Below are 23,104 nucleotides of genomic sequence, written 5' to 3'. Positions count from 1 at the left end.
CTGACACCACAGGTCTGGATTCTTTCATTAGTTTTCTAAAAGAGCTCTCAGGCTCTTTTCTCTTGACTCTTTTCTGTGACTCTTTTTTCTTTCTCTGACTCTAATTTATCTTCCACACTATCTCTGGATTAATCTCCCTTAGGTCCTTTCATTATGTTAGCGTTCAAAAGCTCTACAACAACTCCCAATTCCTTCCTAAACAGATTTAACGGCTCCTGTTTTTTTTTTCTCCAGATTCCCTGCAATTTTTCTGCCTCCCACTTAGACAAGCCTATTTTCCACTAACCCCAACCACAGAACTTTCTCTAGAGTTGGTATCATCATTTATTTGCACCATGCATTGAACTATCATCCAAGCATTGCTCAACTTGCTTCCTTCCTGAAATACCATCCTCTTTCTTCACCAGCTGAAACCCTTTCTACCCCTTCCTTAAGCCTCAGCTTAGGTCCTGATTTATCGACACTTTGCATGTTTATTATTTACTTTGCCCTCTACTGATTAATCCCAACTCTAAATTCTTTTTTAAAGTATTCAATTTTTTTTTCAATGTTTATTTATTTTTGGGACAGAGAGAGACAGAGCATGAACGGGGGAGGGGCAGAGAGAGAGGGAGACACAGAATCAGAAACAGGCTCCAGGCTCTGAGCCATCAACCCAGAGCCCGACGCGGGGCTGGAACTCACGGACCGCAAGATCGTGACCTGGCTGAAGTCAGACGCTTAACCGACTGCGCCACCCAGGCGCCCCCCAACTCTAAATTCTTATAGAGGTATTGTTTGTTGTATGAAAATTACAATGTAGGTGTCTATTATTTTGTGTATTTCATTAACTTTCAGAGGCAGGCAATCTTAAGACATCCATAAGATAGTAAGCTATTTGGAGGCTTGGATCACATCTTAAATTTTTATATTATAGGATGGATGCTGAATGGATAGAAAGGAATTCTGCCTCATTTCATTAAAAAAAAAAAGAGTCGGGGCACCTGAGTGGCTCAGTTGGTTAAGTGTCCGACTTCGCTCAGGTCATGATCTCACAGTTCGTGAGTTCGAGCCCCGCATTGGTCTCTGTGCTGACAGCTTGGAGCCTGGAGCCTACTTTGGATTCTGTGTCTCCCTCTCTCTCTGCCCCTCCCCCTCTCACACTCTGTCTCTCTCTTTCAAACATAAATAAACATTAAAAAAAATAAAAAAAGATTCAAGGAGTCATATTAAAATACGCATTGTAGGCCTTAAACTTATGAGTAAAGAAACTTATGATTCGGGGTGATGCCCAAATCCTCACTGCTAATGTAAAATGAATTTTTGAGCTGGTAGAGGTTTTCCCTAAGGCGACCCACCTACATTGCAGGATGCCTGGGAATCGCAATCTGCCCATCCCCTTTAACACTGAAAGAGCAGACTGGCGTGGAGGTAGTAAACAAGGTTGAGCAGGTGCTTGTTTCCTATAAGTAGTAAACTGGATTAGCCCCAAGGGTTAAAAAAAATACATATTATATAAAAATGGATGCAGGGAAGAGGGAGATACAGGCTTCCAGTTCTAGAATTAGTATGTCAGGGGAATAAAAGGCACAGCATAAGGAATACAGTAAATGACACTGTAATAGTAATATAATGGGACAGATGGTAGGTATACTTGGGATGAACATAAGATATAAACTTGTCAAATCATTCAGTTGTACACCTGAAACTAATGTAACATTGTGTCAACTATACTCAAATTTTTAAAAATTTGGGTGGCTGGGTGGTTCAGTCCGTTAAGCGTGGAGCTTTTGATTTTGACTCAGGTCATGATCTCACAGTTTCGTGAGTTTGAGCCCCACATCATGCTCTGCACACTGACTGGGGGAGCCTGCTTGGGATTCTCTCTTTCTCTCTGCCTCTTTCTCTGTGCCTCTCTCTCTCTCCCTCCTTTTTTTCCCTCTCTCTTTCAAAATAAACTTTAAAAAAAATAAAAAAATAAAAAACCCTATGTATAAGTACAATGAAAAACAAAATAAAAATAAATGAAGGGATTGAGTATAAAGGCAGCATATTAATTTCCTAGGGCTACGATAACGAAGTACCACAAAGTGGGTAGCTTAAAACAACAGAAATTTATGCTTTCATAGTTTTGAAGTCAAGATATCAACAGGAGCATGCTCCCTCTAAGTATAAAATCCCTCTGTGCTTCTTCCTAGTTCCTGGTGGAAGCTAACAATTTTTGGCATTCCTCAGCTTATAGCTGAATCATGCCAATCTCTGCCTCCGTTGTACATGGCACACTCCCTATGTATCTGCATCTACACTTTGTCTTCCCTCTTTTCAAAAAAGCACTAGTCATATTGGATTATGGGCCCACTCTACTTTAGTACGACTTCATCTTAACTAATTACACATGCAACAACCCTTTATCCAGATAAGGTCACATTCTGAGGTACTGCTGTTTAGAGCTTGAACGCATGTTTTTGGAGGACACAAATTGACTCATATGAGGCAGTTAAAACTACGATTCAAATTAACTCTGAATTTAATGCATAGAATATATGCTGAGAAGTTCAGCCTGCTTGCAAGAAATAGGCAACATATTTACCTCTAAAAATAATGAGAAAACATGATCAATCACTTCATCCAGAATTTGTAAGAGTTAAGCCAACAAATCATAAAGGAAAACACAGAAATTTTGCATTGATGCTGAAGGAAATTTATCCTAAGAGAGTTGATGAAATAGAATAGTGGGTGATTTAGAAATCAATATTACCAATAAAACTATATACATGATATACATGACTTTTTTATAAGAGCTTAATTAGATTTGCTTTTTCAAATTTATACAGTTCAGTAAAATTAATCATGGGAAGAATGGGAGTAATAATTTCGGGTAATATGACAGCATCAATGTATGTAGTTTCTGATGCTATACTTTAATCAAGGAATATTCCTTGATTCTAGAATATCTATTATAAATTAGAATATCAAATTTCATGTATATCAGGTCAAAAATATTTTTGTAAATTTTAAAACTTTCCTTAATTTTAACCTTGAAGTTTTTGAGTATTTGATCTGAGATACTTCTTTTGTTATGTTATTCTTAGAAGATATCACATATTGTGTGTGAATTCTAGGAATTTCCTCTGTAATCTAAATTTGCATATCCAACTTCTTACTTGAAAACACCACTGAGATAGGTCACCAAAGCCTAATGTTGAATATGTCCCTAAGGATATATGCCAATATTCTTATTTCCCACAGTACAGATAAGTTATTTTTTGTTTTCCCATACATTTCCTGAACTTTCCTTGACCTGCTCCATAAGGGATGAGGGACAAGAGGGTAGCTATCCAGAAAACTGTATTTTCCAATCTCCTGTATTAATGAGACTTAGTTTAGGTATATTTCTATTTTTTTCCTGACTTCTACTTTTTATTAACATCTTAGCTATGAGTTATATACTTTTCCTATTAAATGTCATACAGTGTTTTCTCCTTGTAGCTGTTTTGAATATTACCATTTGGTCTTTAGTTTTTAACAATTTGATTATAATACACCTAGGTATGTTTCTCCCTGTATTTATCCCACTTCAATTCACTGGCAATATCTTCCAAATGCTATGGGAAATTATCAGCCATTATTTTTTCAAGTATAGATTCTATCCCAACTCTCTGTCTTCTCCTGCTGGGACTTTTTTTTGACAAATTTCCACATGTACTTTATGCTTTGTTTTATTTTGTTATGTTTGCCTTCTTTGTTTTTCTTTATTTCAGTTTACATATCATTTCTAATAATGTATTTCTGAGTTCAATATACAGCCTATCCTGTGTTGGTCTGCTTTTAATCACCTCCATGAGATCCAGTGATTTTTCTTTATATAAATACATAAACATTTTACCAATATTTTCCATCCCTTTATTCACATTATTTTTCTTTTTCTGTCTTTTCTATAACATAGGTATCGAGAGTATGTTAAAGTCCTTACTAATTACAATATATGTATCATCTCTGGGCCTGCTCTTACAATAGACTATTGTATTTCTTTACTGTTTATTACTTGTTGCTGGTTATTCATATGATTAGTAATTTTATATCTCATATATTGAAGGTGATACACTGTAAAGATGTGGATTATCCTGACTTCTAATTCCCCTAAGCATATCTTTTACTCTTAGAGCATGTATCTTAATTCTAGGACGTGGTCCATATTTCTAGACCAGGGCCTTTCTGGCTTCTTAACTCAAAGTCCTGGCCGCTCACCATGGTATTTCTAACTGACTTTGGCCACAGATAGTTTTATTGATCTAGGTATCTACTCAAATCTCTCCTGATTCCTTGTGGTTATTCTCTGCTACACATCCTGGAGTTTTACTCCTTGAGTGCATAGCTAAACCAAAGACACGAATAATTTTATATACTTTCTTGTGGCCCATTCTCTGCCATGCCTTTCTCTTTAAATTTTTGCTCCTGAAACCCAAGCCACCACAGCAGCAATGAACTATAATTTTGTTTTTACCACACAGTGATACCACTACCTCCTTTTTGAATTCAACTTACCTGCACTGTGATTTGGGAAGTTCTATCTAGTGCAATATGACAAAAAGAGAAAAGAAAAGGCATATAGATTGGGACAGAAGAAATAAACTTCGTTTACAGATGTTGTGGTTATCTGTGTAGAAAATCTGAAAGAATCAACAAAAATTCCTGAAACTAATTAAGTGATTATAGCAAAGTTACAGGATACAAGTTTAATATACAAAAGTCAATCCATATCTTCTGCTTAATATTGCTATGAACCTAAGTTGCTCTTACAGGTAAAGATCATTTAAAATAAATATGCTGTTACTGGAATAGCAAAGTATTTAAGTCTTCTTGAACCTCCTAACAAAACAGACATAACAATAAATGCAGTAAAGTACTAAGTATGTAAATTAATAGAACACTGAAAGCATTTTAACCCCAAGAAGTGAAGTGGTATCCTCACAAACCACAAAATTCCACTGAGCTGTGCCTAACTACAACATGTATATAATTAACTGTGTGAGAGGAAGGAGAAAGACAAAGATATATAATAGCCCTGATGCTAGTAAACTACCAACAACAATTCATTCAGAAAGCAAGAGAAGACTCTGGAAGAGAAGTCAGGTGAAGGTATCTGAGAAAAGCATCAGGAGAGGAGACTTCCTGTTTCCACTGTAAGGATGAGTTTAGGAGACTTCAGGAATGTTAGACTATGCTGAGGATATAGAGGTGTCATGAATGCTTGAACCAACCAACTGAAGAAGTTTCCTTCAAGGACAAAACCTATGCAAAAGAGAAACTGATGGGAATAAAACACACGTTAAGCAGGAAAAAGATACTATGGGACAAAAAGAAAAAGAGTTGGGGCACTCAGTGTGGAAAAGAAAGAGAGAAAGGAAATATTCTGATGATGGTAAAAAAAAAAAAAAAAAAAAAAAAAGGAAGAGAGGAGATAGTTCTCAAAGTACCTGAACTAACTTTGTGATGCTTCACAGTAAAGCCTGAAGCCATGAAGCTATGAAAGCTACCTTAGAATATCCCCCTATCTGGAAAGATATTTTTTTAAAATTCAAGAAAACTTATTTCATATAAATATTCATAACACAATAGATTGTAGTTAATTCCATATCAACTCATTCTAGGTCAAAAAAATATGAGCCAAATAAACATCTTTAAGACACTGAAGATATACCAAAAGAACATGCTCTCCTAAAAAAGATTTTAAACATTGAAGCTTAGTATTTCAAAATAAACCAAATATAATTAAAATATGAAAAAAAATCATAAGAACTAGAAAAAATGAGAAAAATAAAATGACAAAAATAAGAGAGGTTGAAAATAAGACCTCACTGAGTTCTGGAATGATTTAGAAATAAATTTAAAATAATTTCATAAATAAAAGCAAAGCTAAGTAGACAATGGAAATGAACAGGTATCATACATGATACAGTAAAAGGAATAGACAATGAAAAGTAGAACAGTAAATTTTAAAATCAAGCAAAAATTAATAGAGGCTTAAAATGAGGAGGAAGTAATAGAAAAAGTGGAGAAAGTACACATACACATACACACACACACACACATACACTCCAAGTGAAAACAAAAGAACAAAGAATACATATTAAAAACCATAATATCATATACCTTTTCTGAAATAAATTAAGAATTACATCTTCATATTGAAAGAGAATATTATTTCTCAGAGAAAAGTTTTCACAAGCAGCCAAAACCAATACATATTATGGTAAAAGTATTTGATTTAAGCTCCAAATGCTTTCAGAAGGCAATTGCTTTAAATGACTGTAAAGATAATCCAAGTACTAAACTATTTGAAAACATAAACAAAGGAACAAAAAACCCTTTAAATTCTTTTTTAAGGTGAATGTTATATTGATTATAAAACCTGATAAAAATTGCTCCAAAAATGAAATCTACAAACCAACCATACATGTGAATATTAACAAAAATATTTGATCTATAAATTTAATATTATTGCCATAAAAAAACAGATATTTTTTTTCCCCTTGAGATAGAAAATTATAAGCTTCATCTGAAAGGACAAACAAAAATAGAGAAAGCACAGAAACCACGAAAAGGATATTCTAGTTCACTCTAGATGAGATGTATTTTATGTCCTGTATGTATAAGAGACTAAGGCATTAGAAAATGAATGGACTAAGATAGAAAATCTGGAAATAGATATATTTGCAAATAAAAATTTAGTATATCACAAACATAGCATTAGAAATCAGTGAGAAAAATATTCTTTATAATTAGTAGTGTTGGAATAGTGGCATAGCCATATGAAGAAAAAGCAAAATTATCTCCACATGGTATTAAAAGAAATATATTTAAATTCACCTACAAATGTGAAAGTAGAGAAAATAGTGTTAACTATGATTCACAAAACATAATCAATAAAGGATAAAATTAATAATTTTAGTTTGTTACTTGTCCAAAAAAATATGACAAATGAACATTATAATCAATAAATAACAAATGACAAAACAGTGAAATATATTTGCAATGAAAAATGTTTAAAGGCCATTGGATCTATTCATTAGTAGGACTTTAAGCTACAGTAATTTGGAATATAGACCAAGTCAGATATTCAGATATCCTAAAGATAAAAACAAATTCAAGTTGTTGCTCAGTAGCATGCATATACTAAAATCATAATGGCAAAGAGAAGATTAGCATGGACCCTGTGAAATACTAACATGTAAATTCATGAAGCATTCCATATTTTTCTATCCACTTTAAAGTGGCTAAAATGGTAACTTCATATTATGTATATTTTACCATAATAAAAATAAATAAACAGAAAAACAGATATGAGATAATAAATGAAGCAAACTTTTAATTAAAATCATGTAGAAGGTAAAAGAATAGTGCAAGACATCTTAAATGTTTTTCATAAGCTTAATTTTCGTAAAAATACTGGCATTGGGATCATTCTGAGTTTGTGTTGATACTAAAAAAAAAAAAAAAACAAGAAAAAGCTAGTTGGTTAGATCAATCTCAATAAGAATAAGAATGAAAACTAGACATAATATCACTTCACATGATACAATAGGAAGCTTACAACTCCTGCTGTGAAGTATTATTAAAAAAAATAGAACAAATTTGATCAGCCTTCTAAATGTAACTACTTTTTTTTACAGGAAATAAAAAAAGTATGCAGACCACCTTTACTGATACAAAGGGAGGCAATGAGCAAATCCAGAATGTCCCAAGTTATAGAGGATCAATTTCCTTGGTTTCTGTATCAAATAATTTATAAGGGAAAAGAAGGAGGGGAAGCTTATAAGTCAAAAATAATTTAAACTATATCAATGAAACATACCATATGTATTTTGTTTCCTGATTCAAACAAACCGTAAATTTAAAATACCATGAAATATTGAAATAAATGTGAATATTGTGTTTTTATAACCTTAAAGAATTATACTTAATTACTTCAGAAAAGATATAAAAATTGGAATTAGGATTTTTAAAGCATTTTTTGATACATATTGAAGGATCTATGGATGAAATAAAGTGATATCTAGGATTTAACTGAAAAAAATAACTAAGATGGGGTGTGGATGGAGAATAGGTATAGACTTAGAGAAACATATTGACTACATTGAAACTGGATATTGGATCAATAGAGGTTTATTATGTTACTTTTCCTTTTGTATATTTATACTTTTCCATAATTTTTTAAGGTAGCACTCACATTAAAATCACAAACAAAATAATAATGGAGGAGGAAAAATTATCATCTCAAGTGATTTAAAACCTGTGAATGAGAAGAAATCATAAAAAATAATCTAAGCTTATGCATACTCTATCTTTTAAAATACCTATTTATTTGCTTCAACTCATTCCCCAATATTCTCACACTTTTTTATTTTAAATGTATATGACTGGACATATAGAAAATTACTAACCAAAAAAATGTTGGTCAAATCCTTTTGTGAGAAAGTAAGTATTTCTTGGTTTTATTTATTTATTTTTAACATCAACTAATCTTAAGGATTAGGCATTAAATGCCAGGTACTTTTTAAAGTACATTTGCTATTTACTCTCCACTAGGGAGAAATGTGACCTCATTCCATGTTCTGAATAACACAACTGTGCCCTAGTGATTAGTGCATCAGGTCAGATGGGAGAAAAACACAAGGCTCTGCATTTTTAACAAACTGCTCAGCCTTAAACTGATTATCAAAGGATTTAAAGGCAAATCATTTTCTAAAAGTCAATTGATTACACATGATTGGGTAATAAATAAAACAAATTCTATATTTATGTTACTGACGTAGAAGTAACAGTCTGCTGACAATGTATATATTTTACATTCTATTCAGGTATAATAAACATCTGAAAGTTTCCTTCCTTTTAAGCTTGCAGTTCCATATATTGGGGGACTACTGTCATTTTAACTGCTACAGTGTCAGGCTTTGAAATACTCTCATAACCACACAAAGCTCCCTTATACCAGTACGCAATCAATTCCCACCCCCACCCTTGCTTCTAATCACTGATCTGCCAGAAGCAAACTGATTTTGCCTTTTCTAGAATTTCATATAAATGTCACACAAAGCCAAAGAATATGCAGTCTTCAGTGAGTGGCTTCTTTTATATAGCTCCTGACTATCAATACTGAAACAGTTTGCTGCATCGTTGCAGAGTGACTTGATATAGTAGAGATAGCACTGAAGAACAGGGCAGAAGGCCTCAATCCTGTTTCTGCCACTCCAATCTGTGAACTAGGATATATATTGTAACTTGTCTTCTCCAGCAATGGTAGGTTAAGGAGAATATACTATTTCTCCTCCTCAAAGCTGTTGTGTGGGGCTAACTAGAGAGAATGGATACAGTGCTTTCTAAAGTACACCACACGCACACTAAATTATATAAATAAATAAAGCACAACACACATGATCAATTCAGCAGAAAAGGCTATCAGAAATAAGAGAAATGATAGTTTCAAAAAGTATTTCATGAAAGATGAATAAATGTATATTAAAATATAAATTTTAAATATTCTGCTTTTTCACTATGGAGATGGTAATAAAATGGAGGAAGACTGTGAATAAATTGTATGAAGTTCAAATAAAATAAGAAACAAAACCTAAAACTAGAATTATACGAAGGAACAATATTCTATCAAAGTCTAACAAAGTCTATCTAAATAAAAACAGATAGCTAGCTTTACAAATATACTTCATTCTTAGGGCACCTGGTGGTTCAGTTAGCTGAGCATCTGACTTCAATTCTGGTCATGATCTCACGGTTCGTGAGTTCGAGCCCTGCGTTAGGCTCTGTGCTGACAGCTCAGAGCTTAGAGCCTATTTCGGATTCTGTGTTTCCCTCTCTCTCTGCCCCTCCTCCACTCATGCTCTGTCTCTCTCTCAAAAATAAATAAACATTAAAAAAAAGAGAAATATACTTCATTCTTTTAATTTTAATCACTATCTAGAATTTACTCTACATACGACAAATTATTTGACAAATTTATAGTTATAAAATAGGACATATAAGACTTGTCTTCAAGTTTCTTCTACTTTCCCTGTCAACAAGGAAAACAGGCAAATAAAAACGGCTTTTAAATAAAATTTAAGGACAAATAAAGAACTCTTCCAGCAAAATAAGACCATAAACATTAAATGAAGGTTGACATTTTCAACTTAATGAGAAAAAATAGTAGTGTTTTTTTTTTCTATTAGTTTTATTTGTTTATTTTACCTGATGCCCAGAAAGAAGATAAGATATTTACTGTCCCTACATCTACATCACTATGATGGATCTCCTTTTCTGATCCATCTTTGAAGCCTAAATTTTCCCTCTGCCTCTCTACACCCTACAGAAAAGGGAGTGACATAACTGCAGTGCTACAGGCTTGAAAATTTCTGACACAAAGAGGAAACTGAGGAAAATTTATGATTTTCAAGATGTAAAAGACCATGACACTTGGAAAGGAGTAAAGAATAGATTATATGAAAAGATAGTTGGTTTGGGTACGTTGAATTCTGCCAGTTGAAGGGAAATCCAATTGAAATACTTGAAAGATCTAGTCAGTGTGGGAATTTTAGAGGGACTAAAAAGACAAAACACTTGATTTTTTGGCTTTCTGTCCTTGTAAATTAGAAAAATTATACAGACCTGAAATAAAGACTTAAGTGGAAGCTTTCCAAGCATTTATATTCTTTTATCCAGTAAAGAAAAGTGAGAATCTTCAATCCATGCCTATAAAATGTCAGATCTCAATCAGACGTGTGAAGGATTTTCATTAATCATGGTCGTAGGATAAAAAAAGTTGATCCATTAAATTCATTTGGCTAATTAAAAAATAAGATTCATTTTCTCTTATTTTGGTCACTCTTTTCAGGAAAAAAGACAAATGTAAGAAAGTTAAATACATTTCAAATTACTGTTTAGTATAATGAGTATAGAAGTATGCAGCATACTGAACAACAGCTTTATTAGTAATGCAGAAGAAAGAGTAATCACTGAAGGCTGGAACACTGAAACATTTCAGGCAGAAGGAATTAATGTACATGACAGCAGAGTTGGACATTTAAATTAAGAAACTGAAAAAAATGAAAACTCAGAAAAATTATATAATGTGTTCAAATTTAATAGCAGGATCACAGAATGAAAGCCAAATTCTCTGATTCTATGAATATGCTACTTGTTCTAAAAAATTAGAGCTCCTAAAATAATGGACACTTCTTTATTTATTTGTTCAATAATATTTATTACATGCCTATGATATGCTAAATTCTGTTCTAGCCAGTGCAGATAAGCAATAAGGGAAACAAAGCAGTGAACAAATAAAGTCCCTCCTTCTGTGGAGTTTGCATACTAAAGTGAGGTTGAAAGACAGAACATAAACAAATATATGGTATATTGTCATCTAATGCTATGAGAAAATTAAAAAGGGTAAGCAGGTAAAACAGGAAAGAATTATAATTTTAATCATGATGCCTAAGGAATGTCCTTTTGGGGAACTAACATTTAAGGATTAATATAAATGAGATTTTTCAGGTACAGAAATCTGGGATTACAAAGGCTTCAAGATGGGAATATGTGAAGCATGATATATAACCAGTAAAGATATCAGTGTAGCTAGAGTAGAATTAGCCAGAGAAAGTAATAAGATTTGTTGAAGTCTGAACATTTTATGAATTTGTAGTACAAAAATGATTAAAAATGTTCTTATTGTTTGAACAGTGCTACTTACTTACAGATTAGTACATAGGAAGCACTGCATAGCACTACATAGTAAGTAACACTTGATACAAAAGTAACAAGTTTTATTTCACAGTAAAAGCCTAATAAAACTCTTTGAGATAGTCATTGTCATGCTAGGCTTCACATATTGTAGAATTATTTACAGAATACAATAGATTTTTATTTCTTACAGTTCAGTTTTGTCATCATACCCAGGGTATATAACAGAACCTAAAAAATATTATTGATGTTTTAAGTTTACAATTGACTCTTAAACTCACTTTATTGAGTGAGTTGAACTCACTTTATTGTAGGAATACAGTATATAATATATATGTGGATTTTCAACTGCACAAGAGGTTGGCACCTCTATCCCCTGAATTGTTCAAGGGTCAACTATATATTGAAAGTACATCGATGAGTTAATGAATCATATATGAATGACTATATCAGTTAGCTGTTTTTTGCTAAATATTTGCTAAACCATTCTAAAATTTATTGGCATCAGCCAATAAGTTAATAACATAATGAAAAGAAAATGTTAAAAACACAAATGAACAAAACTCATTCAAGAAGAAATAAAGAGTGCAATTAGTCCTATATCTATTAAGACACTGTGTTCATAGTTAACTTTCCAAAAAGAGGAAAAAAATATTCATATGGATTTATTAATGAGTTATATAAAAGATTAATGGAAGAAATTATAATTCTAAAAACAAATAAAACAAAACAAAAATCCAGAAAATAGAAAAGAGCATACCTCCTAACTCTTTTTAATGAGGCCAGCATTGCAATGATACCAAAACAGATAATGATATTGTAAGAAAAGAAAATTACAGAACAATATTCCTCATGAACATGGAAAAAAATTTCTTAATTTTTAAAAAATTTTTATTTACTTTTGAGAGAGAGAGGGAGAGAGAGGCATGAGCAGGGGAGGTGCACAGAGAGGGAGACACAGAATCCAAAGTAGCCTCCAGGCTCTGAGCTGTCAGCAAGAGCCCAATGCAGGGCTTGAACTCACAGACCACGAGATCATGACCCGAGCTGACATCAGACACCCAACTGACTGAGCCACCCAGGCGCCCCAAAAAATTATTTATAAATATTGGCAAACTAAGCCTAGCATATATAAGTAGAATGGAATATTATAAGCAAGTGAGATCTATCCTGGGAACGGGAGGGTATTTCCAGATGAGATTAGCATTGAAATCAGTAGACAGAGTAAAGCAGATTGACCTCAGCAATGTGGGTGGGAATCATCAAATCCACTGACAGACTTCATAGAACAGAAAGGTGATTGGAGGGAAGATTTAGTTTTTATGATGAACTAACTGCTGAACTAGAATATGAGTCTTCTCCTTCCCTGTGGCTAGGAATTATAACATTAGCTTCCCCGGTTCTCAGGCTTTCAGACTCAGATTGAACTGCACAACTAGTTTTCCTGTTTATAGACAGCAGACTGTGGGACATCTCAGCCTCCATAATTTTGTAGCCATTGAGCCAATTCCTTATAGTAAATCAATATCTATCTTTATTACTATCTATCTTTATCTCCTACTAGTTCAGTTTCTCTGAAGAAGCCTGACTACTACAGTAATTCATTTATACCAATATTTAAAATAGAAAAAAAAAAATCTGTTCAAAAGATACCTGAATAACATTTGACAAATTTCAATATCTGTTTATGACAAAATTTCTTCACAACCTATTAATATAAGCTAATTTTTTCAACCTTATAAAAGATATCTGTTAATAACTAGAATTAACATCACATCTTATTGCTAAAGACTAAATGGCTCCATTCTATGATTAGGACCAAAATAAGAATTGCTACTTATTTCTATTCTACAACATGCAAGTTAGTGCAGTAAGACAAGGAAAAGAAATATAAGACATATAGATTTGAAAGTAAGAAATAAAACTGTCTTTATTCTTAGAGGCCATGATTGTCTATAGAGAAAATGTGGAAGAAGATATTAAAATAAGTGAGTTTAGCTGGTTACAGGGGGAAAAAAGCCAGCATGTTAAAATCAATTATCTTTAGGGGCGCCTGGGTGGCACAGTCGGTTAAGCGTCCGACTTCAGCCAGGTCACGATCTCGCGGTCCGGGAGTTCGAGCCCCGCGTCGGGCTCTGGGCTGATGGCTCAGAGCCTGGAGCCTGCTTCCGATTCTGTGTCTCCCTCTCTCTCTGCCCCTCCCCCGTTCACGCTCTGTCTCTCTCTGTCCCAAAAATAAACGTTGAAAAAAAAAATTTAAAAAAAAAATCAATTATCTTTAAACATACCAGCAATAAACAATTAGATAAGAAATCTTATAAAAATACCATTTATAATACCAGTAAAAATATAACAGAAGAATAAATCTCAAAAAGAAAACACATGGGTATACTTTGTATAATAAACAAACATACCACATTGTTGATAAATATCAAAGAAGAGCTAAGTAAACGGAGCGATATCTCATGTACATTAATTGGAAGACTTAAAATTGTCAAAATGCAAATTTTTCTCAAATTGATCTACAAACTGAACACAATCTCAGAGAAATCTATGAGGCTACTTTTTAAAAAAATTTTTAACGTTTATTTATTTTTGAGACAGAGAGAGACAGAGCATGAATGGAGGAGGGTCAGAGAGAGGGAGACACAAAATCTGAAACAGGCTCTAGGCTCTGAGCTGTCAGCACAGAGCCCGACACGGGGCTCAAACTCACGGACCACGAAATCATGACCTGAGCTAAAGTCGGCCCCTTAACTGACTGAGCCACCCAGGTGCCCTGAGGCTACTTTTAATCTACAAGCTGAGCTAAACTTTATATGGAAAAGCAAGAAATCAAAAGTTGCCAAAACTATTTTCAAAAATGAAAACAAAGTTGTAAGCCTCACACTACCAGATTTTAAGATTTTCTATAAAGCTATACTAATCATATAGTATGGTATTAGGAAAATGATAGTCAAATATCAATGGGACACAATGAAAGGTACAGAAATAGACCCACATGCATATAAACAAATTGTTTTGACAAAGTGAGCACTGTTATTCAATAGAGAAGTACTTTGAAACAATTATACATTCTTGTGCAAGGAAAATAACAATGTAAATATAAAAGTAAAAGCTAAAATTGAAAACTTCTACCTAGAAGAAAACAGGAGAAAATCTGCTATTGATTTTTTAGATAGAACATATACAAAACCTGCTTTTTGCAAAACATCATTTTTGTTCTTTCTTTTTCTTTTTTCTTTCTTCTTCTTCTTCTTCTTCTTTTTTTTTTTTTTTTTTTTTTAGAGCACACATGAGTTGGGGAGGGGAGAAAGGAGAGAGAACCTTAAACAGGATTTACACTGAGCACAGAGCCTGACAAGGGGCTCAGTCCCACAACACTGGGAACATGACCTGAGGCAAAACCGAGAGTCAGGTACTCAACTGAATGAGGCACCTAGGTACCCCCAAAACAACATTTTAAAAGAAAAGAAAAGCAATAGTGTCAGAAAATAATGTTTGCAAAACACATTTAATAAAGTCCTGGTAACCAGAATACACAAAGAAATTTGAAAAATCACTAATAAGAAACAAAATAATAAAAGTGGGTAAAATACATGAAAAGATAATTGACTACAGAAGAGATTTGGATTACGATAAACACATGTAAAGATGCTCACTATCATCAGTCATTAGGCACATGCAAATTAAAACCACAGTGAGATACCACATATCTAATCAAATGCTAAAAAGAAGAAGAAGAAGAAGAAGAAGAAGAAGAAGAAGAAGAAGAAGAAAAAGAATGAAGCAAGTAATGAAAGACTTGACAAAACAAGTCCTGGCAAGTGGACAAAGCTATAAATTCATATGCTAGATACAAAAGAAATTAAGATGTAGATCTATACAAATGCCTGTACACAAATGTTTATGGTCCTTTTATTCACAATTTTCAAAACCTGAAAATAACACAAAAAGTCATCAACTACCTAATGGATAAACACATCACTGTATATCTACACTACACTCAGCATAAAAAAGGAATGTGTGTAATTCATGCATGACATGAATGAGTCCCAAAAGGAGTATCCTGAATGATCTCAGGAACAGACTCAAAAGGAAATATGTCTTATGACTCCATTTATAAGACATTTAAATTTTTTTATGTTATTTATTTATTTTGAGAGACACAGAAACAGTGTGAGCAGAGGAGGGACAAAGAGAGAAGGAGAGAGAGAAAATTCCAAGCAGTCTCCACACTGTCAGTGCAGAGCCCAATGTGGGACTTAAACTCATGAAACTGTGAGATCATGACCTGAGCTGAAACCGAGTTGGATACTTAACTGACTGAACCACCCAGGTGCCCCTATAAGATATTTCAGGAAAGGTCAAACTATGGGGACAGAAATTAGACTAAAGCAGTGGTGGTGGTGGGTTATTTGATTACAAATGGAAAATAGAAATAGTCTATATTCTTAGGGATGGCAGAAATAGTAGATATCACTGTGGTGGTGTTTATTTAAGTTGGTCAAAATGCACATACCTGTATACCTAAAACAGGTGAGGTTTATTTTTTGCTATTATACCTCAATAAACCTGAAAAATTACATAATTGCTTTAAGATCATAATATTTCATTATTTCTCCTGTTCCTACCTGTTTTCTGGGATGTACTGTTTGAATTTACTGGATTAGGTTGATCTTGGCTGGACCATCTAATATGTCTGAGGACAGGCTGGTTGAGCCTACAGAACTGACTGGTCTGATGAACTTGCTTAGTATGGCTCTTCATGTATTTTCTCTCTTGTAGAAATATGTTCCACATGAAATCCTCAGAGTTTCCAGAGAAAGTGGAAACGTCTTGAATACCTTGAGGTTTAGTCTTGGACCTAGTACACCATCAGTACTGCTCCATTTTAGGGCCCACAGTAAATTTTAAGGTTGAGTACAAATTCAAGGGTGGTGATATCCTCTACCTCTTTATTAGAAATTGAATAATTTTTACTCTCTACCACAATAAGTGGATAAATAGGTCATTAAGGTAAATTCTATCACACAAACTTTTTTTAATATTTTAGTTTATTTATTTATTTTGAGAGAGAGAGAGAGAAAGAGAGAGAGAGAGAGAAACACAAATGGGGAATGGACAGAGAGAAAGGGAGAGAGAGAGAATCCCAAGCAGGCTCTGCATCGTCAGCACAAAGCCTGATGTGGGGCTTAGACCTACAAACCCTGAGATCATGACCTGAGCCAAAGTCAGATGCTTAACTGACTGAGCCACCCAAGCACCCTTCCATCACTCAAACTTTTAATGTTTCCTACAATTTTCTTCATATAAGAATATTTTTAAATCCACAGTCTTGACAAGCTATAACTAAATGCTGCATAATAAACCCTAGAACTTTGATTATGTAGTAAATTTAATGAGAATCATAACTTGTACAATTTAGTTCAAATTAAAAGCTTTTACAACTTGCATTTTTGGAGAATTGAAGACAAGTAAGACTTTTGTACAAAATACATTATTATTAATAAATTGGGTTAGCAGAGATCTTTCAAAGGGAAGAAGAGGGAAAAATCAGACAATAAATAAATTTTATAAAAGTAAGCTTTTTTTTTTATGAAAGACAGTGAGCCTAGAGTATATAGAATAGCATTTATATTAATACATACATATTAATAAAGTCATTACATATTCTGACACATATAATTTGTGTGACTTTGTAAAATTCATAAAATGGTTACTTTTAAATTAGATAACGTATATGGGACAAAATAAAATCACGAGGGGCACATGGGCGGCTCAGTTCATTAACAGTCAAACTCTTGGTTTCAGGTCCAGTCATGATCTCACGGTTCATGAGATCAAGCCCTGTGAGGGACAGCATGGAGTTTGTTTGGGATTCTCTCTCTTCCTCTTTCTCTCTCCCTTTCCCACTCACACACACATTGTTTCTCTCAAAATAAATGAACTTTAAAAAAAAGTCCAAATTCTTGGGCGCCTGGGTGGCGCAGTCGGTTAAGCGTCCGACTTCAGCCAGGTCACGATCTCGCGGTCTGTGAGTTCGAGCCCCGCATCAGGCTCTGGGCTGATGGCTCAGAGCCTGGAGCCTGTTTCCGATTCTGTGTCTCCCTCTCTCTCTGCCCCTCCCCCGTTCATGCTCTGTCTCTCTCTGTCCCCAAAATAAATAAACGTTGAAAAAAAAAAATTAAAAAAAAAAAAAGTCCAAATTCTTAAAAAAAAAAATACAATCACATGCTTCTATAGTGCTCACTAAAAGCAAAACCTATCCTAAATAATTTACACATAATATGTAATTTTAATCCTTATAATATTACTTGAGGTATGTATAATCCGTATTTTACATATAAAAAAAAATGGGAAGCTCAGGGAAATTATTAGCACTTTAAGGTAACAATGACTATAAGAGTCAGGATTTTACTTGAGGCAAACTATGCCAGATTAAAAACTTATTTTAGCAGAGTCTGAGACAAAGGTTTATTTTGGATTGTTTTGAGATGTTGAGGGGTGAGACACAAAGCACTGTGGAACATAACAGGAGGAAAACCAATATTGTGCGTTATTGGGTTAGTTACCTACATAGATGCCCCATGTTGATATGGCAATACCTTCTGATCTGCCTTCCCCTTGGACAAAAAAAGAAGGCATTTTATGCATTGTTTTCCTGTTCTCGTTGGTCAAGGATGGTGCCAAGGGTGTTAATGCCCCTAAAGCTTGAGTGGCTCATGAATGAGTCCCAGTAATTAGCTACAGACTTCACAAATTGCAGAGGTACATGAACTAGGCCCTAGAGAAGACAAAGTAAGATTGCATTTAAGCAAAACTAGTCTTTGCTAATCTAGTTGACTTTACAGGGGCTGAGGTAGACAGTAGGGTCTGGAAGTGGGGCATAGGCAGAAACAAGTATCTATATTTACATTTAGAATATAAAAAGGTGATCTAAAATGGTAGCTATCCTGCCAATATATTTCCACAAAATTCATTTTAAAAAAGAGTTATGATAAAAAATATGTGTTGAATGCAAAAATCATATTGATTATTAAATGTAAATAAAGGTACATAGTTACTTTCTCAGTCTTTTCTGAATCTCTTATTCAATATGCAAATGATTTGGAGCTAAAATTAATCATGAAATATATTACCTTCCTTATGAGAACTATAAATCAAAGAGAAGTGACTCCTTCTTATCAGAAAGAAATGAAAAAAAAATATGTATTACCTTCAGGCTAAGTGGTTCCATTCTAGAAATGTAATAGGCCATATCTTATCTCCAGTTAGAGATAAGAAGTATTTTAATATCCAAAGGCTTATATTGTTTATTAGTTTCCAAAATTCAAATTGATAAAGATTATCATTAAATAAAAGAAAATTTGATGCTTCCTCCTCTTCTATATAGAAGGAGGACCTTTAGAGGACAAGGTATAGAGACTAATGAGACACACATACAGGGAAACTCCTTCACCCAGTATCCAGAGATGTATTTGATGTAGTAGAAATATGCTCTATCAAAGAAAAGAATCCAGGCTTCATGTCCTTTAGTTTGCACTAAGGTGTTCTGAGGAACAGACCTGAACAGACCTTAGCAATAGCGAAGGTTTACAATCTTCTTTAATAACTCAAACTAGTTCCAGAGTAGATTAAAAGTGCCTTCAACCACAAGGGACATAAAAATTTCCCTGGGTGCAAACAGCCTGCTTTAGAAAAGGCAGGATTCTTTTAACTGTAGTTTAGCTTACTCTCAAGCAAATCTAGTGAATCTTAGGATAAGAATATAATATCATGCTTTTTTCCTAGTCCAAATGAGTCTCTAGAAGGTTAGTATCCATGCTTCAAAAATGCTATCTTTCTGCTTGATTAATATTGCCCGGAAAATAACAGATAGAAGAAATTGAAAAATATCAAAAAGATAAGCTATTTCAGGAAAACCACTTTTGTTTTAAAAAGGACAACTAACAATATATGAGGATGGTTTCATTAAATATATCAATAACAAGCTAAAAGCCCCAGCTATGGTCCTTGTACTGCATGCCAAAAGGCATTCAGAGGTAGCAAATGACATAATGTCTTTAATATTAGTGTAATCTGGACTTGGTCCTAGCTACATTCATTTGGGAAAATGTTCAACATACATTCCACATCTTTTTCTCCCCCACCCCAATTATCTTCCCATATTGTTCATTCAAAGAGGATATATTCCTTTGAAAATTAGTTTCCAACAATAAAATATTCTTTGCATTTTTCAAATGTCACACGGAGAAACTTACTACAAAAGAAAAAAAAGGTCTTAGAAGTTTGCTGTTTTGTCTCCAAATTAAGCCTCTGTTAGAACCATCGCTCCAAGTGTATGTCATTAACAATAAATGGAATTGATAATAAGGCCCTGTTGCGTAATGAGGTTCCTGCTTAGGGTTTATTAGCTTTTCAATAGATTTGTTTTCTATTTAGATTCAATTTTGAAATTTTCTGCTTTAAATAGCACAACTTTACCAATAAATAGTGAGTTTAGATTTTTAAATGCAAATTACATATCTTTAATTGTAGTAAACGAATTCATGGAAATGCCATAATTTTACGATTGCTTAAAAAGTTTAAAAAGCTATATTTGTAAAAACATTTTTAATGAAAAATTTTTATCCTTTAAAAGGTAGAGAGAATAGTATAATATACCCCTATGTAGCTATCATCCAGGTGCAAAACTGGCCAAGTCATACCCAATCTTTTAAAACCAATAATCCACTAACTTCTATATTATATTGAAACAAAATATATTATCCATAAATATTATAGCCTATTTAAATGTAATCTCTTTCTAGACTTTTTAAAATCCTAACAGAATTCATAGAATTTTTCAGAAATATAGAAGGGCATATACATAATTTAATGACTAGGGGACGGTTTATGATGGCAATACAGGAAGACTTGAAATTTACCTCTTCCATGAAACACCAAATATAAACCTACATATAGAGCAATTCATACTGAAGAAGAACTGAGGACTTACTGAACATCATCTGTACCCCAAAAGATAGAGAACCATGTGGGAACAGCAAGATATAGAGACAGGGTAATCACAGGAACCCCAGCTCCAGAGAAGGTAACTGAATTGATGGGAGAAACACTACTAAGGGACTAGAAGCTGAATCCCCTGCCCTGGGACATAGGGAAAAAGAAAAAAAAAAAAAAAGCTATGGTTTTAAAAAGGCAACTAGAATTTAAAGGAACCAGCCCTTGACTGTCTGCAGTCCTGGAGAACGCTCTATGTGGTCAGAGGGGCTGGTGAGCCACATTATTTATGCTCCCCTTGGACACCTAGGATAATTTCTAGTAGAGAGCAAAATATTAAAATATTAAAAGACAACAATTTCAGAATCATAAACAAGAGTTTCATTTCATGTATCACTAATACAACATGTCAAACTACCTACATTATCAAAGAAAATCATATTTGGTTGATTATCCAACAGAATTCACAGATGTAAGTTACTTTGACAAGGAGGAGAGATCATATTCATATAACAATTTCTGCTCAAGATGTCATATCAAAGCTACATGACAAGACTTCCTTCTTCATTCTAGTACACAAATACTGCATTAAATATATTGGAGATGGGCATACAATTTGAGGTTTAGGCACCTATTATAGGAGTGAACTTAAGGCAGTCATATCTGTTCTTGATAAAGAACAGATAGATAAATAACAGATTTCGATAACTAACAAATTGTTTACATATCAGAGAGCATGGACAAAAGAGAGATATGGACATAGGAATGGACATCAAAATAGGACATCATATGGACACCAAAACTAGGAACAAAACTTTGCGCCTACTGGCATGGACACAAACTGGGCACTGCCAAAAGCAAGCTACCAGTCCCAAATCTTGACTGGAATTTAAAAAAAGTAATTTTTTAAAAGCATTAAAGGATATTAGAAAACTAGGCATTATACATACAGAAGTACCAGGCCTCAAATCAAATCAATCATACAGAAAATTAAACTCAAACTGAGAAACTAATATAAATCTGGTCTTTAACCAGTCCACATGACCCTGGCTAAAACAAACTCAAAATATTGTACAAGGACAACTTATTTCGCTTAATCTAAGACACAGGTATAACTGAGATTTTCACAGAGGAAAACACCTATTGATTTGACATCCAAAGGCAAAATTCACAAAACACAGGAGAATCCACTAATATGAGATAATACAAACAAGAGAATAGCTGAATATTTAAAGATGATGAGGACTAAATGATAAAAACTTGTAAAGAAAAAGAGGGCACCTGAGTGGCTCAGTCAGTTAAGCATGTTACTTTGGCTCAGGTCATGATCCCACAGTTTGTGAGTTCATGAGTCCCTCATGGGGTGAACTTGAGCCCCACTTCTGGTGAACGCAAGCCCCGCTTTGGGTGAGCCCTACATCGCTCTTTTTTTCTCTTTCTTTCTCTTTCTCTCTCTCCCTCTTTCTCTCTCCAACCTTGCTCACTTGCACCCATTCTCTCTCTCTCTCTCAATTAAAAAAGTGTAAAGAAAAAAATACAATCTTTAAAATAACAAGGATACTTTAAAGGAAATGCCAAGAATAAAACAAAAACAGTACACTTGAAAATGTGGCCTTTAAAGAAAACACTAGATAGACTGGAAGGATGACCAGACGGATTTGCCAAACTGGAAGATAAAGTTACAAAAAAAAATTAGAACATGCCATAGGAAGAAAAATGGTGATAATTTAGACATTTAAAAAATTAGGATTACGGAGACTGGAGACTATCACTTCCAACTATGATGAAGTACCTGGGCCTCTTACAATAAAGAATGAGAAAATAGGTGCGTGCTTTGGCAGCATATATAATAATATTGGAATGATACAGAGAAGATTAGCATGGCCCCAGCTCAAGGATGACATACAAATTCGTGAAGTGTTCCATTAAAAAAAAAGAAAAAAAAAAGAATGAGAAAATAGGTCAAAATATATGAAATATGTGTTTTCAAACACTGGAACAAAGACAGCACGGGACTGTGATTCCTAAGAGAAGGAAGATAACTGGAGTATTACAATCTGTCCAGCTTTCTTCTGGAAGCACCTTCCATATTGTTATGCAGGAAGAACTAAAAGAAACAGACAATAGCAGCCTTTGAGTGTTCGGTCAGACATATAAAGGGGGCTGGAATTTGGAGGGCAAAGTACAAGATAGTAGATAGCTAACCCCAAGAGTTCCATAAATTTTCATAAAGCTTCCTTTGACTCTGTCATTAAACATTAAGCATGGAATGGCTAGAATAAAACTCCTAGGGTCTAGGTAGAGAACCAGTACTGGGTTTGGTGGGGAGAGAGTGGTACTGAATAATTCCTAAATGATCACATGTTGGGATAAGAGACATTTAAATTCTGAT

General features: G+C 33.8%; 3 non-coding genes across 3 annotated transcripts; all 3 read left to right on the top strand.

Annotated features, from left to right (window-relative positions):
• The first annotated feature begins 1,224 nt into the window (after window positions 1-1,224).
• LOC123582377 lies at window positions 1,225-1,374 on the top strand. The gene has a single exon (XR_006704353.1). It is a non-coding gene; the product is annotated as a U12 minor spliceosomal RNA (small nuclear RNA).
• A 5,762-nt stretch (window positions 1,375-7,136) lies between these two features.
• On the top strand, window positions 7,137-7,238 carry LOC123581925. Its single transcript, XR_006704090.1, has one exon. It is a non-coding gene; the product is annotated as a U6 spliceosomal RNA (small nuclear RNA).
• A 15,303-nt stretch (window positions 7,239-22,541) lies between these two features.
• LOC123581582 lies at window positions 22,542-22,644 on the top strand. The gene has a single exon (XR_006703841.1). It is a non-coding gene; the product is annotated as a U6 spliceosomal RNA (small nuclear RNA).
• Window positions 22,645-23,104: the final 460 nt, after the last annotated feature.

Source organism: Leopardus geoffroyi, chromosome A1 (genome assembly GCF_018350155.1).
Source record: "Leopardus geoffroyi isolate Oge1 chromosome A1, O.geoffroyi_Oge1_pat1.0, whole genome shotgun sequence".
Classification (NCBI taxonomy): domain Eukaryota; kingdom Metazoa; phylum Chordata; class Mammalia; order Carnivora; family Felidae; genus Leopardus; species Leopardus geoffroyi.
The sequence above is the reverse complement of the archived record's forward strand: the minus strand, read 5'-3'. Positions and strand labels throughout refer to the sequence as shown.